Here is a 15630-nt window from a genome sequence, read left to right on the forward strand (position 1 = left end):
TTCCAAACTACTCCCCAAAACTGTTATGCCAATTGATAAATCCCACAGCAATACTACAATTTCTCTACATCCTTGTGAAAATTTAAGATTAAAATTTTAGCTAATCTCTTGGATATAATTAAGCAAAGTATCTCATTATTTTACTTTACATTTTCTGATTGATGATCAGACTGAATATATTTTCATATTATTTATCACTCAAGTTTAATACAATGGCTATCAAATTTTAGCATGCACCAGAAACACCTGGGGAGCTTATTTAAAGATTGTAGGACCCCACTCCCAGAATCCTGAGCTTCTGATTCTGTGGGTCAGGAGTAAGGGCCTGAGAACCTGGATTCTAATAAGTTCCCAGTCACAGGATCACATCTGAAGAACCACTGCTCAAGGAACTGCACTTTTTAAAATGGGGATACTTATTGTGTGGTCTGTATACTAATCCTCTACTGGTTTTCAGTGCTGCTAATATCTTCCCCTAGTTGTAGTTTATCTTTTCATTTTGTTTTTGAGTCATGTGATAATTTATAGGCAAATATATCAATCTTTACATTTATAATCTGTGCTTTTTGCATCTTGTTTTGAAATCCTTCCCGATCCCAATGTCATAAAGATATCCTATGTTTATGTTTTAAACTTTTGTTTTTCATATTTAGGTGTCTCTGGGTCTTTAATTTCTCTGGAATTTATTTTTCTATAAGATATAAAGTAAGCAGAGAGCTAATGAAAAGTTTTTCACAAGGCTAGATTAATTGTCCCAGTAATAATTTACTGAATCATTCACAGATTCCTTTCTAATTTTTCATGCTACATCTGTTATGGTATTCTTGTTTATCACAGGTTAAAACCAATGCCATTTTTATTTTTAGTATTTAAAAGCACATTTCTCAGAGTTGGAATTGATTTTAGAAAAAAGTTAACAATTTATTCTTAAGAAGGACACATGATTTTTCTTCTTCTTTTTTAATCCTTACCTGGGAATATGTTCATTGATTTTTAGAGAGAGGGAAAGGTGGTAGGGAGGAAACATTGATCTGTTGCCTCCTGTACATGCCTGTATTAGGGATTGAACCCACAACCTAGCTATGTGCTCCGACCAGGAATCTATCCTACAACCTTTTGATGTATGGGACGATGCTCCAACCAACTGAGCCATCTGGCCAGGGTCACTGATCCTTTCTGAACTTGTGTCACAGAAACTTTTCATATCAGAGTATCGCCCAGTAACTGATTAGTAGAATAATAAAACAGCTTTGTGAAGCTTTAAAAAGCTGAGGTTAACAGGAATGTATCCTATTGGTAAATTAATAGCTAATAAAAATATAAGACCTATATTATATATTATAGATGCACGAAGCAGCTGCTACTTTAGCTTGATTGATTGACCCTTCAAATCTAGTCTATCCAAAACAGTAGTGGTAAGGTATAGGATACAGAATCAGAAGGCCTGGACCTGATTCTAGATTTGCCTCTCACTAGCTTTGTGACATTACACAAGCCATTCAAACTGGGCATTAATGTTCAAATATGTAAAACAGTGGTAAAATGCTCAATGTTTTGGTATTAAAAGCAATTTCTAAAATATATGCACGATAGGTATTATTACATAAATATTCTGAAACACAGAATTGCTTAAAATCAGATTGGGTAGGAGAGTTTATAATTCAATTATCAAGTATGGATTCTTTTATTTGAAAAAGCAAGGCTTTTTAAACAAATTTAGAAAATACTTAGCCTGGTGACCTCCACTAACTTGGGAGCTACACCGTAAGAGCAAGGCTCCTAGATTTTACATAAGCATCAGACTTGGCCATAGTTACTGAAGACAACGTTCCACCAGCCTGACTTTCCTCACGGTGAGTGTAAAATAATTCGAATCTCCTCCTGAGTCATTAAAATTAAATCCAAGTTAGAAAATATTTCTAATAATTGGGATACTAGAGAGGAAAAGTAATAAACCTAAGCAGAATAGGTCAAAAATACAAGCTTTTCCCAGGGTAGACTGGAAATGAAATGTGTAACTTTCCACTCGTCTTCTGTCATAAAAAAATACCTAAAACAATATTCCGTATTTCAAAAACAGAGTTAATATTTAGTGTTTCTGTTTGTCTGCTTAGGACATCTGTCTCTGAACTGTCAATACATACCAGATGGACTGCAGAGAACCAGCAAGAATTTTCAATGTCTTATTACTAAAACTTGAAGACCTTCAAGCAGATGGTAGGGAGTATGTTCCCACTATTTACTGGCAAAGAATACAGTATAAGGTAGTTTGAGTGGAGATCTGTTCCAGTTTTTTAGGACCATCTTGAATCAGCCATCTTGAAATGGTTCTACATTTTCTCAAAAGTTAACAAAAAAATTTTTTTCCTGTTTGGCATAAATTTCTCTGCAATGATATATTTTCTGTTATGACACTTCCCTCGCAGGTGTTAAGATAACCCACCACCACCACACCAGGTCACAAAACTGGGAAAGGGCTGATGCTTATAAAGACTTAATTGAAAAAAACAGAAAAATATCCTCGGGTGAGGATAAAAAAAAAAAAAAGACTTAATTGAGAAGTTTCTGTGTAAATCCTTGATGGTGAAACACATCCAAGGTATACTGGTTTTACTTCCAGAAGAAGCAGAAACTCTCCCTTTGAGATGAACTTTCAAAGAACTGTCCAGGTTGACAAAGACTGAGTTCTGATGAAAGATGACCAACGGGGTATCATAATTAGTTCTTTAAACTTTTACTTTTCAAACTGGTATTTTTTTTTTTTTTTTGTCCTCACCCGAGGGCATTTTTCCATTTTTGTTCAGATAGAGTGGGAGGGAGGGAGGGAGGGAGGGAGGGAGGGAGAGAGAGAGAGAGAGAGAGAGAAACATCGACATGAAAGGGACACATCAAGTGGCTGCCTCCTACACAACCCAACCAGGGCTGGGGACAAACTGCAACTGAGGTACGTGCCCTTAGTGGGAACCGAACCCAGGTCTCTCTGTACCCAGGGCCGACGCTCTAACCGCTGAGCCAAACTGGCCAGGGCTCAAACCGGTATTTTTAAAAAAGGTTTAAAAAAGTTTTAATTTAAATTTGCATTTAAAACAGTCAGCTTAAAAAATCCAGAAACCGAAATTCCCAGTTTGACTATTTCTTCATGAATGGAGAATATATATACTAATATGATAATCACGTTAGACTTTGTCCTTGATTTTGTAAACTACAAAAACAAAATGTGCAAAAAATTCTAAGTATGTTTCCTCTCAGGTGACACTAATTCAGGAGCATAGTTACTAAAAGGTCTCTTTCTTCACCAGTGTCACTGACATGAAGGACCAAAAGGGAAAAGTCTAACCTTATTCTATAGTCTTTTTATAATTTATGGAAACAATGAACATAGTTGATACTTTATTTTCTCAGGCCCCAGCTTTTGTGAAAGCTGTCCTTCCAGAGGACTGAATAAAGAAGATAGAAAAAAGTTACAGGTAATGCTTTTGGTTTAGAATTTTTATTTTTATTTTATTTTATTTTATTTTATTTTATTTTATTTTATTTTATTTTATTTTCTTTATTGAGTTTAGAGAGAGAGGAAGGGAGAGGAAGAGAGGTAGAAACATCAATGAGAGAGACCATCAACTGGCCACTTCCTGCATGCCCCCCCACTGGGGATCAGGTCCACAACCTGGGTATATGCCCTGACCGGAATCGAACCGATGACCTCTTGTGGGTCAATGCTCAACCACTGAGCCACACCAGCCGGGCTAGAATTTTTCTTTTTAAATGAGAGCATGCCCTGGCCGGTTTGGTTCAGTGGTTAGAGCATCGGCCCACAGACCAGAGAGTCCTAGATTCAGTTCCCACTAAGGGCACGGCACGTACCTCAGTTGCAGTTTATCCCCACCCTGGTTGGGGTCATATGGGTGGTAGCCAATCGATGTGTCTCCCTCACATTGATGTTTCTCTCTCTCTCTTCCTCCCTCTCTCTCTCTTGCTCTATCTGAAGATAAATGCAATAAATAAATAAATGAATGAATGAATGAATGAATGAATGAAAGTGAACTTTTCCTTTTATTTGAGATGAATGAATGAATGAATGAATGAATGAATGAAAGAAAGAAAGTGAACTTTTCCTTTTATTTGAGAACTCCATCCGGGCCTCAGATACATATTTACAGAATAAAAGTTTTTAAGAAATAAGAATAAAGATGAAAAGAATTCAACTCACGTAGAACCTTTCATCACTGCACTACCCAAGATGGTAGCCACTAGCCATATGTAGCTTCTTAATTTAATTACAATAAAAATTCAGTTTCTCTGTCATGATAGCTCATATCAAATGCTCTGTGGTCACATGTGGCTACTTTACTGGAAAATGAAGATAAAGAATCTTTCCATCATTGCAGAAAGTCATATTGGATGGAACTGTTATTGGAGAAATGCAGGATGGTCTTTCTCTGTTGCTACTGGGAAAGTAGGGTTCTTGGGGTACCATCAGAATAAGCATTTTCCAAGAACCCCATGGGAGGATGGGATGTAGTAGAAAGTTTATTTGTGTAAACTTACATCCCTGCATTTCCAAAGTCCCATTTCCCTTGTTTAGAATTCTTTTTTTGGGGTACGTGCCCCTAGTGGGAACCGAACCCGGGACTCTCTGGTCCATCTCTGGTCCACTGGCCAATGCTCCAACCGCTGAGCCAAAGTGGCCAGGGCGTGTTTAGAATTCTTAATTTTCAGTTTCCTAACTTGCTATGAGAACCATGGGTGTGTGTGTGTGTGCATGTGTTTGTGTGCGCGCATGTGATATTCTTTTGAGAGCTACCTACTAAAAACAATGTAAGAAAAAACAGTTTTTCCTATTCTCAGTTCTAAAAAATATAAATCAAACACAAGAGTATTTTTATTGTACTTGTATTATTGTGATGATTTACTCTATAAACCTACTAAATTAGATGTAAAATGAAAATTATTTTCATTTTCTGTTCAAAATGTTCTGTTCTGAAATAAGGAATGTGATCTGGGTCCATTTGCAATACATCTGTTACGAGGACATAGCTAAGAAAAACTGAATTAAGGCTGACAGGTAAACTTCTGCAAAACTAAGAATCTGTCTCTTGCTTTCTTCTTACTAATTCTGCTGGAAACCCACAAAATTCATGACCATCTGAAAAAAAGCTAACAAACAACCCCTTTCAACTTGCCTGAACTACAATCAAGCCTAGAGAAATTCTGACCTCAAGAAGCCCTAAGGGACTGCAATGGAAACACTGAAAGTCACACTCCAAGGTAGACATGTAAGGTATTTCTGGGTAAATTCTGTGTATGCTGGAAAGGTTCTGCACATAAAATTGAGACTAGATTAAACTGTAAAAAACAAAAGTTAAAGAGAGTGCCAAGGACATTAACTGTATTTAAACAGTGGTCATTTTTATGAATGTGCTCCAAAATATATTCTTTGATCCCCTCCCCACCCCCGGCTTCCTAAAAAAGGAGGAAGCTGAATCTCTGAAACTGAAACAATGAATAACAAGGCAGCAAGTTTCATGGCTACATAAGTGCCCAAATGGCTAAAGACCAAATAAAATGCTATGACAAGAGCATATTGCTAAAATACTCATATAGGTACTAGGGTTTGAATAGGTAGAGGGTACATAAATGCATAGATTTGAATCCCTTTGAAATACGGAGAAGGCTGTGTCCATAGTTAATTCTATAAAAAGTGACCATCATGGATGATCATGTAATGTTTCTCTGAATTACTCAGGTTATTATCAATGTTTCTGTATGCTGTCTGAAAAGGCTCCTATGCACTAGTCGTTGGGGACAGGGGAGGAGGGCACTAGAGAGAAGGAACAGTAAGGTTTGGATCATTCTAGTCACTTTTTTTGTTGTTGTTGTTAATCCTCACCTGAGGATATTTTTTCCATTAATTTTTAGATAAAGTGGAAGGGAGGGAGGGAGCAGAAGAGAGAGAAACATCGATGTGAGAAAGACACATCAACTAGTTACCTCCAGCACAACCCTGACTGGGGCTGGGGATCAAACTTGCAACCCAGCTAAGTGCCCTTGACTGAAATCAAACCTGTGACCCTTCGGACCGCAGGCCGACACTCCAACTGCTGAGCCAAACTGCCCAGGGCTCTAGTCACTGTTTTTAACTTTTCAGCATGGAAAAAAAGGGTGGTCCCTGAGAGCCCAGCTACTATTATGCTTCCAAAAAACTGTATTTCTAATTGATTCTTCAAAGCTACAACCTCAACAAAGGTATAAGCCACAGAGGAAAAAGTCAGTTCTTCAAATCCTGTCTCTGCTCCTAGGAACCTTTCCTTCTTTCTCTCTTAGTTTACTTTTCTGTAAGTTTGAAATGACTTAAAACACAGAGAGAAAAATTAGAATACTGTAAGAATTTATTTATTGTCTATCAGAGCACATGTTTATGTATTATGCCATTCTCTGAATCTAATATTAATGAAAAGTAAGTTTCTTTCAGGTAATAGTGAGAGGTTGCCATTGTACTCTTTCCTGCTCCTCTTTGTGACAATAAAATGAATTTGAAAGCTAGCTGACAATGGTTAACAGCATTTTTCATAGTTAGGAAACAGAAAAGTTAGCAAAATTCATGGTATGGGCTTAGTGGCAATTTAGAATTGAGTCTGTTTGAGTCCCAAACAGGAGAAAAAAAGACAAAACAAACAAAAAACATTTATCTATACAAGTGGGGCAAAAGTAGGTTTATAGTTGTTTGTATGGGAAAATAATACAATTAACAAATAATAATAATACAAGAATAAACTCTGGGTTTTGTGTACTCACAACTATAAACCTACTTTTACCCCACCCTGTATTATCCTCCCATACTAAAGATAACTCAGAAGCTTAATGTATTATAAAAGAAGCTTTAAAAAATATTCCAAATGTCATGGCCTTATACAGATTATTTCCTTTTGTGATACTCAAAAAACAAGACCAAACCAGTTATTTAAATCTGGCCTGTTTGTCAAGTCCCCCCCCCCCCCAAGTAAATTCTACACCTCTTTCTTTTGAAAGTTACCCATTTCTTCTCCACCAAATGCCTGAAAGTAAAACATGAGATTCTGAGATAGGTCTTTATAAACAGTAGCCCCAGTGCCCCATCACAAGATAAACCCTATTTTCTATTCAACAATAAGCCCTTTTCAAGCCATAATAAATTTTAATTAGATACCCCAAACAAAATTTTTAGTTTCAATCAAGTCTAGATCAGGAAGTTGACACTGGTCATCTCCTAGCACTCATTACTAAAAGGATTTGAGGTGAGAAAGTATGCTTCGCACATAAAGGAGAAAAGTCTCTTTAAGTTGCATACACCTTGTACATGCCTGTGACACATTACAGACCCCTGGAGGCAGGAGAGGAGGGGTGCCTCTTGCTGAGAATTATCCCTTGAGTGAGTTACTCACATTTATTTCTGAGAGTGTGTATCTATCTTAGAAAGTCCCACTCTAATAATACTAGTCTGGTTCTCAGGAGCCAACTGTCTCACATATCTTTTAGTTCCCGGCCAATGAGTACAACAGTAGGCACATCAACAGAACTGGCTTCTAACTTCAAACATAAACCATGGAATAGATTTGAGAAGTTTAAAAAGTAAATGAGATTATTCATTCATGCATCCATCCATCCATCCATCCATCCATCTACCCATCCAGCACTGAGTGCCTACTATGCTTTAGGCATGACCTTTCATTTTGGTACCAGGGAGACAGAAAATAAACAAGATTTAAAAGTAAAAGATATGCTACATGATGATGAGAAATGCTATTAAGAAAAAGTGTTGGAAGGAGGTACAATTTAAACTAGAGTGGTCAGGGAGGGTCTCGTGGAAGAAGATAAAAAATATTTTGCATTGTGAAAGATGCAAGAGAGTTACTATTCTTTCTTCTACCCTACTTACTGGCTTCCTACTGACCGACTGTTTTTTTTTTTTATCCTCACCCAAGGACATTTTTCCATTTTTTGTACAGATAGAGTGGGAGGGAGAGAGAGGAAGAGAGAGAGAGAGACATCGACGTGAAAGGGACACATCGAGTGGTTGCCACCCGCACAACCAACCAGGGCTGGGGACAAACTGCAACCAAGGTACGTGCCCTTAGCGGGAACCGAACCCGGGTCTCTCTAGACCGCAGGCCGACGCTCCAACCGCTGAGCCAAACTGGCCAGGGCTTGACCGACTGTTGTAATGGCCAGCCAGAGCAAGAATTGACAGTAAAGAGAAGCCACATAACTAAGAGACAAAAACAGAAGCTGCCTTCTCACTGTGTCCTCATGACTACTATGATAGATCCCCAACCCTGTAAAGAATGGCCCTCAGAAGAACCCTGCCCACAAAACAATCTAACATAGAGGTCACAAACTCAAATGCCAGGCAGGTAATGCAAATCAGTAAAGTAGACTACTGGAAACAAAAATATCTATGTTGAGGAACTAAACACATGTCAGGGTCTGAGAAGAGTGGAGAGCACATGTCATGTTTGAAAGGGATAACTGCTACCTAGGTCCAGCCAGCCACTGTCATGTAGAAATAAGACCTAAGTTTTCAAGAGAAACCAGACACCTACTTTTTCTTCTGTGAACTCCTCCAATTTTGAAAATTCAATTTTGAAATGTGGCAACCAATTTTAAATTTTAAATATAGTCTGTGGGCCCTGGTCAGTCTGGCTCAGCGGTTAGAGCATCAGCTCGTGGACAGGACAGTCCTGGGTTCGGTTCCTGCTCAGGGCATGTACCTTGGTTGCAGTTTGTCCCCGGCCCGGTTGGGGTTGTGTGGGTGGCAACCAGTCGATGTGTCTCTTTCATATTGATGTCCCCTCCCCCACTCTATCTGAAGATAAATGCAAAAAATGTCCTCAGGTGAGGAGATATATATATATATATATATTTATATTTATAGTCTGTGCGTCTCCAGTTTAGCTCTTCTGGTCCACAGGGTCAAGGGATGAGTTCTTCCAGGGCCATAAGCACTAGAATGTTTGATCTGCTGGACCAGGCCTGCTTGTCCTTACTATCCAGTCCATATCTGAGCAACCATATGTTTTAAAATCCAGGATCTCTGATATATACATTTGATTCAGAGCCAGCCATATGAATAAGATGCCATAAACCAAGGTGAAATGATACTAGAAAGGTTAAACCTAGACAATATTCCCTATTGCAGTACTCCAGATATGACCCTGGTGAGAATCCAGGTACTGTTGAACTTCCACATAAATATCCAAAATAAATGAACAGACTTTCTACAAACAGACTGCTTGGCCTGCTTTCTTTCCCCTTACCAGTTTCTAACCAGCTTATTACTATGCTAAATAGGATTTTTCAGAGAGGGTAGTTAGTACCTCTGTTGTGATTCAGGCTTTACAGTTTGTAATGGACAATTTGTGTGCCCAGAAAGTTGGTTCTTAAGGTTTATCTAATAACAGGCTTTGGTGCCCTCCAAAGAATTTTTATAGAACAAATCTTAGGCTGTTACTTTCCTGGAGAGAACAAACACTATTCCAGCGGGGGTAGGAGGAGAAAGCAGAGACCCTAAAGGATTATTTACTCAGTCCTCAGGACCTATCAGATAGACTGACTACAGATTCAACACAATTTCAACCTTCCAAGTTTTCTACCGTATTCCTTTGCTGGAGGACCCCTATTGAGAGTTTTTCCTTGGCCTATCTCACTACTGAACAATCTGACTGATGGCACCTGTCAGCTATTTTCAGGTTTCTTTACCCCTCCAGAAGAACAGGCATTCTGGCAATCTCACATCCCTTTCAACCTCCTTCTCCTAATGATGATCCTAGGAAGTCCTCCTTTGGTCAACTCTCGTGAATAAACCCTACTCCAGCAGAGCTGACTTAGGTCAGGAAGCCCATATACTCATCTGTGACAAGGAACTCTCTGGACATGTTCGATTTTTGCCCAGGTGAGTTTATTTCACTTTCCGGGTGCAAAACATAGCTTTCTCTTCAAAGCAGTAGTTTTACTGGGCTATGCTAAGTCACCAAAAAAAGGCCAATACTGTATTTTTTAAAAACTTAGAAGTAGCTGGCAATATATAAGTCTTTTCTTAGAACACTGGTCACTTACAGAGCCCTAAAAATAAGGCAGAATATACTTTTCCTGGGGGATTTAAAATATTAACTTAAATGGATTTAAAATACTTAGCCTCCCTCATTTCTGGTTTTAAACCTTTTATTTCTCCAGCTGACAGGAATACAGTAAACAAAGATTATTTATTTTTACTTTTATAATCTTACTAGGATTGCTGTTGAATGGATTAGTCCATCAGACAGAAATATTTTTCTTCTTACTTTCAGCTGATTTCCTGACAAGTTGAATGTTATTTACTGTTTATATTAGCCTTTCCTAATAGGAATCAAAATATATGGTCATTCCCCTCCTTGCCTTCCAACCCCCACCCTACTCCTTTTAACTGTTACTACTTCTAATAACCCCAAAGCAGAACTAATCAATTTAAGGGATCTGTATACTGAAACTGGTGGGCAGATTGCTTCCTGGTGGTATACACACCTAAAACACAGTAATAGAAACAGGAAGTTCACAATATCTGAATGGTAACGTGAGAAACAACTTTATTCTAGACACTTAACCAATGGTTTTTACCAATCACTTCCCAAACAGTATGCCCTAGATCACCAGTTTTATGAGGGAAAAAAGTTTGGAACACATTGAATACTCTCTAAGATTCATGATATACAGCAGTATGTTAACACTAGCTTTTAAGACACCTTTTATGCCAGAGTTCATGAAATGCATTTGACTTCTGGAAACTTTTATTGCATAACATTAACATCCTATGGGATTACTCTTCCAAGGACCACATTTTGGGAAACAAACTATTATTTCCCATCCTCCTGTGGTTGACTCTCACCAAACCATGCTTTTTCTATGCCAAACATTCAGTTTTATTTTTCTCACATTTTAGGCCTTGCTACGGCTATCAGGTTAGGCCAATTTAACTGAACTAAAATATAGACTAGTTAATATGGATGGAGCACTTTCAAACTCTGCTAGGGTCTAGCTAATCCTCTAGTGTTGAATATGTCAAGGGTAAGGTTTTGCCTTGACTATCACATTGGTTACAAAAATATAATTGGATCAGCTTTACAAATGTTATGACATTATAGATCTAAAATGGTTACAACTCAAGAGAAATTTAAGACATGGTTATTATTAAAATTAAGTAAAAATCAACTGTTTTTATTGCAAAAGCCCTTAACATTAACAAAAAACTTATTTACAATTATGCTACTGCAAATATTTTCATTTGTCTTTACTGATAAGTAGGCAAAGTGCAAGACTTTAAAAATATAGGTACAATTTTATATTTTTCACTTTTAGCATATTTCATAGTGCCATAGTCTTCACAACTGTAATTAATTTAAATAACTGAAATTATTTTAGCTATTTTGTTTTAATGAGCATACTAGAAGTTTTAAAAATTGCATTAAAAAACCTGCTTGCAAAAAACAATCTGCATTTAGAATTACTGATTATTAAAATTCAGTAAGATAAGGCCAACTTTTAATATTTTCATTTCACATCAATTTTAAAGGTGGAAAATTAATTTTAGAAACATTTTCTTAATTATAAAATAAACTGGAATTTAAAAAATTCATATGTAACCTCATATTTCAAACACTTAAAAAAATGTTTTAGTATATCATAGTTTTTAAAAGCTCAGGCTCTGGTGCCCTGGCCAGTTTGGCTCAGTGGATGGAGTGTCGGCCTGCGGACCAGAGAGTCCCGGGTTTGGTTCCCACTAAGGGCGCATACCAAAAAAAAAAAAAAAAAAAAAATACTAAATGCTTTTTTTTTAATCAGTGGGGGAAAAAGGAGAAACATCTGTAACAAAAATAAATTAATTAATAAAATAAATAAATAAATAAATAAAAGCCCAGGCTCTGGAGTCTGGATTCAAAGACTAATTCTACCAATTAGCAAGTTTTATGACCTTGGGTAAGTCACTTAAGCTGTCTGAGCCTGGTTCTTCATCTGTAAAATGAGGAGGATAACAGATTAACCTCATAGGCAAATTATGAGAACAAAATGGTGAAATATGTAATGCACTTGTCTGGCACATGTTAATACATACTCAATAAATGCTAATAATAACAAAGAAATTCTTCATTTAGGGGATATTATATGTATATTATACATTCTTTTTGATAATTACTATTTGTGAATAATCATTCAGCAATTATTTACTGAGTGTCTTCCATGAACCAGTTACTGTGCTAAGCACTGGAGATACAAAGCCCTAAAAAAAACCCTGTCCTTACTTCCAAAAGATTTTTGAAGGAGAAAAATTAATTGGTGATTAGCATACTATCTGGTAAAAGCTTTAATAGGGGGTGCATAAAAGCAGGGTCATGAAAGCAGGTATACCATACAGGTTGGATTAGTACATATTGCTAACCACCTTCTGTTTTGTCTTCCTCTGGTATAGAGGCTAGAAAACAAAATACTCTTTGTCAGTGGTTCTCAACCTTCCTAATGCTGCGACCCTTTAATATAGTTCCTCATGTTGTGGTGGCCCCCAACCATAAAATTATTTTCGTTGCTACTTCATAACTGTAATTTTGCTACTGTTATGAATCGCCATTGGAAATATGTGTTTTCCGATGGTCTTAGGTGACCCCGGTGAAAGGGTCGTTCGTCCCCCAAAGGGGTCGCGACCTACAGGTTGAGAACTGCTGCTCTATGTCCTTGTTTCCCTTGTGGCTAGGGGTACCCAAGAGACATTACTCCAGAGCAGAAATTTTCAACCTTTTTCATCCAATGACACACACAAACTAATTGCTAAAATCGTGCAGCACATGAAAAAAAAAGTTCTTGCTGATCTGACAGAAAAAAAATAGGTATAATTTTGATTCATTCATACTGGATGGCTACTGTCATGTTGGCTGTTACTTTTTTATTTGACAATCTAAGGGAGAAGAGATCAGCGTCCCTGACTAAATAGTCGGGTATTGCATGTTTTAAAAGTTTTTTGTGGCACACTGGTTAGAAATCACTACTGTAGAGAATATTACTCTAAAGTTCTGAAGTGGGTTTTCAAAATAAAAGCAAGTGTCCTGAAAATACAAACAGAGCTTCCCTAGAAGAAAGCCCTTGGCCCTTCCTTCCTTCCTCCTGCCTCAGCACTTGGACAGAAGGTATGGAAGTGCAGCTGCCATAAATGATGTAACAGGACAAAAGATGACAGCAGAAAAGAAAGAGCATAAGACTGGTGGCATCGCTTAGTTATTGCACCATTTCTCGAATGCCTAACTTTGGACTTATTAGATAACACAAAGTCTTACTTCTTTAAACCCCCGATAGCTGGCGTTTTCTTTTATCTAGTTGAATGCATTCCTAGTAGATAAATGAAGCTTTCTGAAAAGGTTTCAGAGCCAAGCCCAACAGAAAGAGTTAGGAATTATCCAAGTGAAGATATCTGAGAAGGGCACAGCTGGCAGAGCATCCAGCTCTGGAGGGGGGAGGGAGTATGGAGTGTTGATACTGGCATCTGCTCTACAATATGCACCTTCTGGCTTCCTGGAGAGCGTTAGCCAGATGATTCCCAACCTTCTCCATCTTCTACTTCCTATGTTTGAGAGATTCAATACTCTCCCCTCAGTGGTTCCATATGGCCAGTTCTGTGGTAAACATAAAATGTGATCTTTGACTAATGTTTAAACTTCTAGAAACATAAATTTATAGCAATTAAGTCAATTAGATCCACATACAATTAGCAATTTACACATACAAAGCCCTAAACTGAAGCTGCCATCAATGCTTACTATGAGCTGGGCACTGCATATACACTAGTTATTTCTTTAATATGTATTCACAACAACTCAGCAGGATAGGCACTGTTACCTCTCTCTCTCTTTTTGACAGAACTAAGTTAGGTTAAAACTATCCAGAGTCAGACAACCATGGCGATAATGGCAGGGGCAAAGATTCAAACTCAGGTTTGTTTCGCTCCACAGCCTTAGCTCTGAGCCATTCTGCTATACTGCTGATCAGTCTGTCTTAGTTTCTGGCCTGTATGTCCCACTTCAGTTGCTTAAATCCTCCGTTTCTATACAATAAAGTTTTAGTTTCCCATCTGTGCTCTGGGGATGAGAGTAGGGTGATTCAGGATGGTTATCTCTTCAACAGGAGAATATGGAAGGCAGTGGCATAACTAAGCTGAGTAAATGAGAAGAAGAGAGAAGGATGTTGGGGGGGGGGTCTTGCCCTCTAACGCAGCAGTTCTCAACCTGTGGGTCGTGACCCTTTGTGGGTCGAACGACCCTATCACAGGGGTCACCTAAGACCATCGGAAAACACATATTTCTGGTGGTCTTAGGAACCGAGACACCGCTCCTCTGTCTGTCTCCAGGAGGGTCCACCCACATGCAGATACGCCCACATACAAGTACCCGGCATGATGACATCATCGCGCCAACCCCATCACATACACCCTGTACAAATACAGGTGTATATGACAGGGTTGGCGCCATAATGTACTTATGCGGACCAGTCACACATGTTTAGAGAGCAGCTACTGTGTAGAAAGAAGCTACTCTGTTAAAAGCAGCTACCGTGTTGAAAGCAGCAGTATTGGAGGTAAAATGACACTTCATGAATTATAATTACTGGGTAAATGTAAAATCATGTACTGTAAAATCATCAACTACTGCAAATAAAAAATATCTGTACCATGGAACTTAATCTGGATGCTGATCGGTCTTTTTATATTCAGCTGTGGTTGGTGTGAATATTGCCCCCCTGTGATAGTAAGTTATGTAAAAAAAAACAACACAGAATGGTAAATCATAGGAAACTTTAATGAACTATATTGACTAAACTATGCCATGTATCATCTTTTGTATTAGTAAAGCTATTGTTATATATTATTTTCATTAGCAAATCATCCCATGACAATGGATCATGTAGAGAAGAATGTAAAGAAAAGAAAATATAGTGAGGATTTTTTACAGTATAATTTTACCTCAATAATTACAGCAGGAATTGAGAAACTGCAATGTGTTATTTGTTGTGAAGTTCTATCAGCCGAATCTATGAAGCCGAACCTCTTGAAATGACTACTGCATGTGATGTATTTGGTTCATTTCTGAAAGAGCATAAGATCTCTTGGGAAAAGGTTTGTGGTGTTTGCACAGATGGTGCTCCAGCTATGCTAGGATGTTGATCTGGATTTCAACGTTTGGTACTGAATGAGTAACCAAAGCCATTGGAACTCACTGTATGATTCAAAGGCAAATATTAGCAATGAAGACGCTGTCACAAGAGTTATAAGAACTAATGAAAAGCGTGATGAGTTCTGTCAATTTTGTAAAGGCGAACACTTTAAACAGTCAACTGTTTTCGCAACTGTGCAACGAATGGATGCGCCAAATAATGCTCTGCTATTTCACACTGAAGTGAGATGGTTGTTGACAGGAAAAGTTTTAAAACGTGTTTTTGAGCTTTGTGATGAACTCAAAAGGTTTTTTAATCAGAAAGCAAGTTCGAAGCACTTTTCAGCGATAAAAGTGAACTGCAGAAAATAGCTTACTTGGTTGCCATCTATGCCATCTTGAATGAGTTAAAATTTATCACTACAAGGACTAA

The 15630-nt window shown here is 37.9% G+C and overlaps 1 protein-coding gene across 3 annotated transcripts in view; it reads right to left on the bottom strand.

The window, feature by feature from the left end:
* RFX7 (regulatory factor X7) overlaps positions 1 to 15630 on the bottom strand; it is a 129376-nt gene that overhangs the window by 41692 nt on the left and 72054 nt on the right. The gene's annotated exons all lie outside the window — the stretch shown is intronic.

The sequence above is a fragment of the Molossus molossus genome, unplaced genomic scaffold (assembly GCF_014108415.1).
Source record: "Molossus molossus isolate mMolMol1 unplaced genomic scaffold, mMolMol1.p scaffold_m16_p_1, whole genome shotgun sequence".
NCBI classification, from domain to species: Eukaryota; Metazoa; Chordata; class Mammalia; order Chiroptera; family Molossidae; genus Molossus; species Molossus molossus.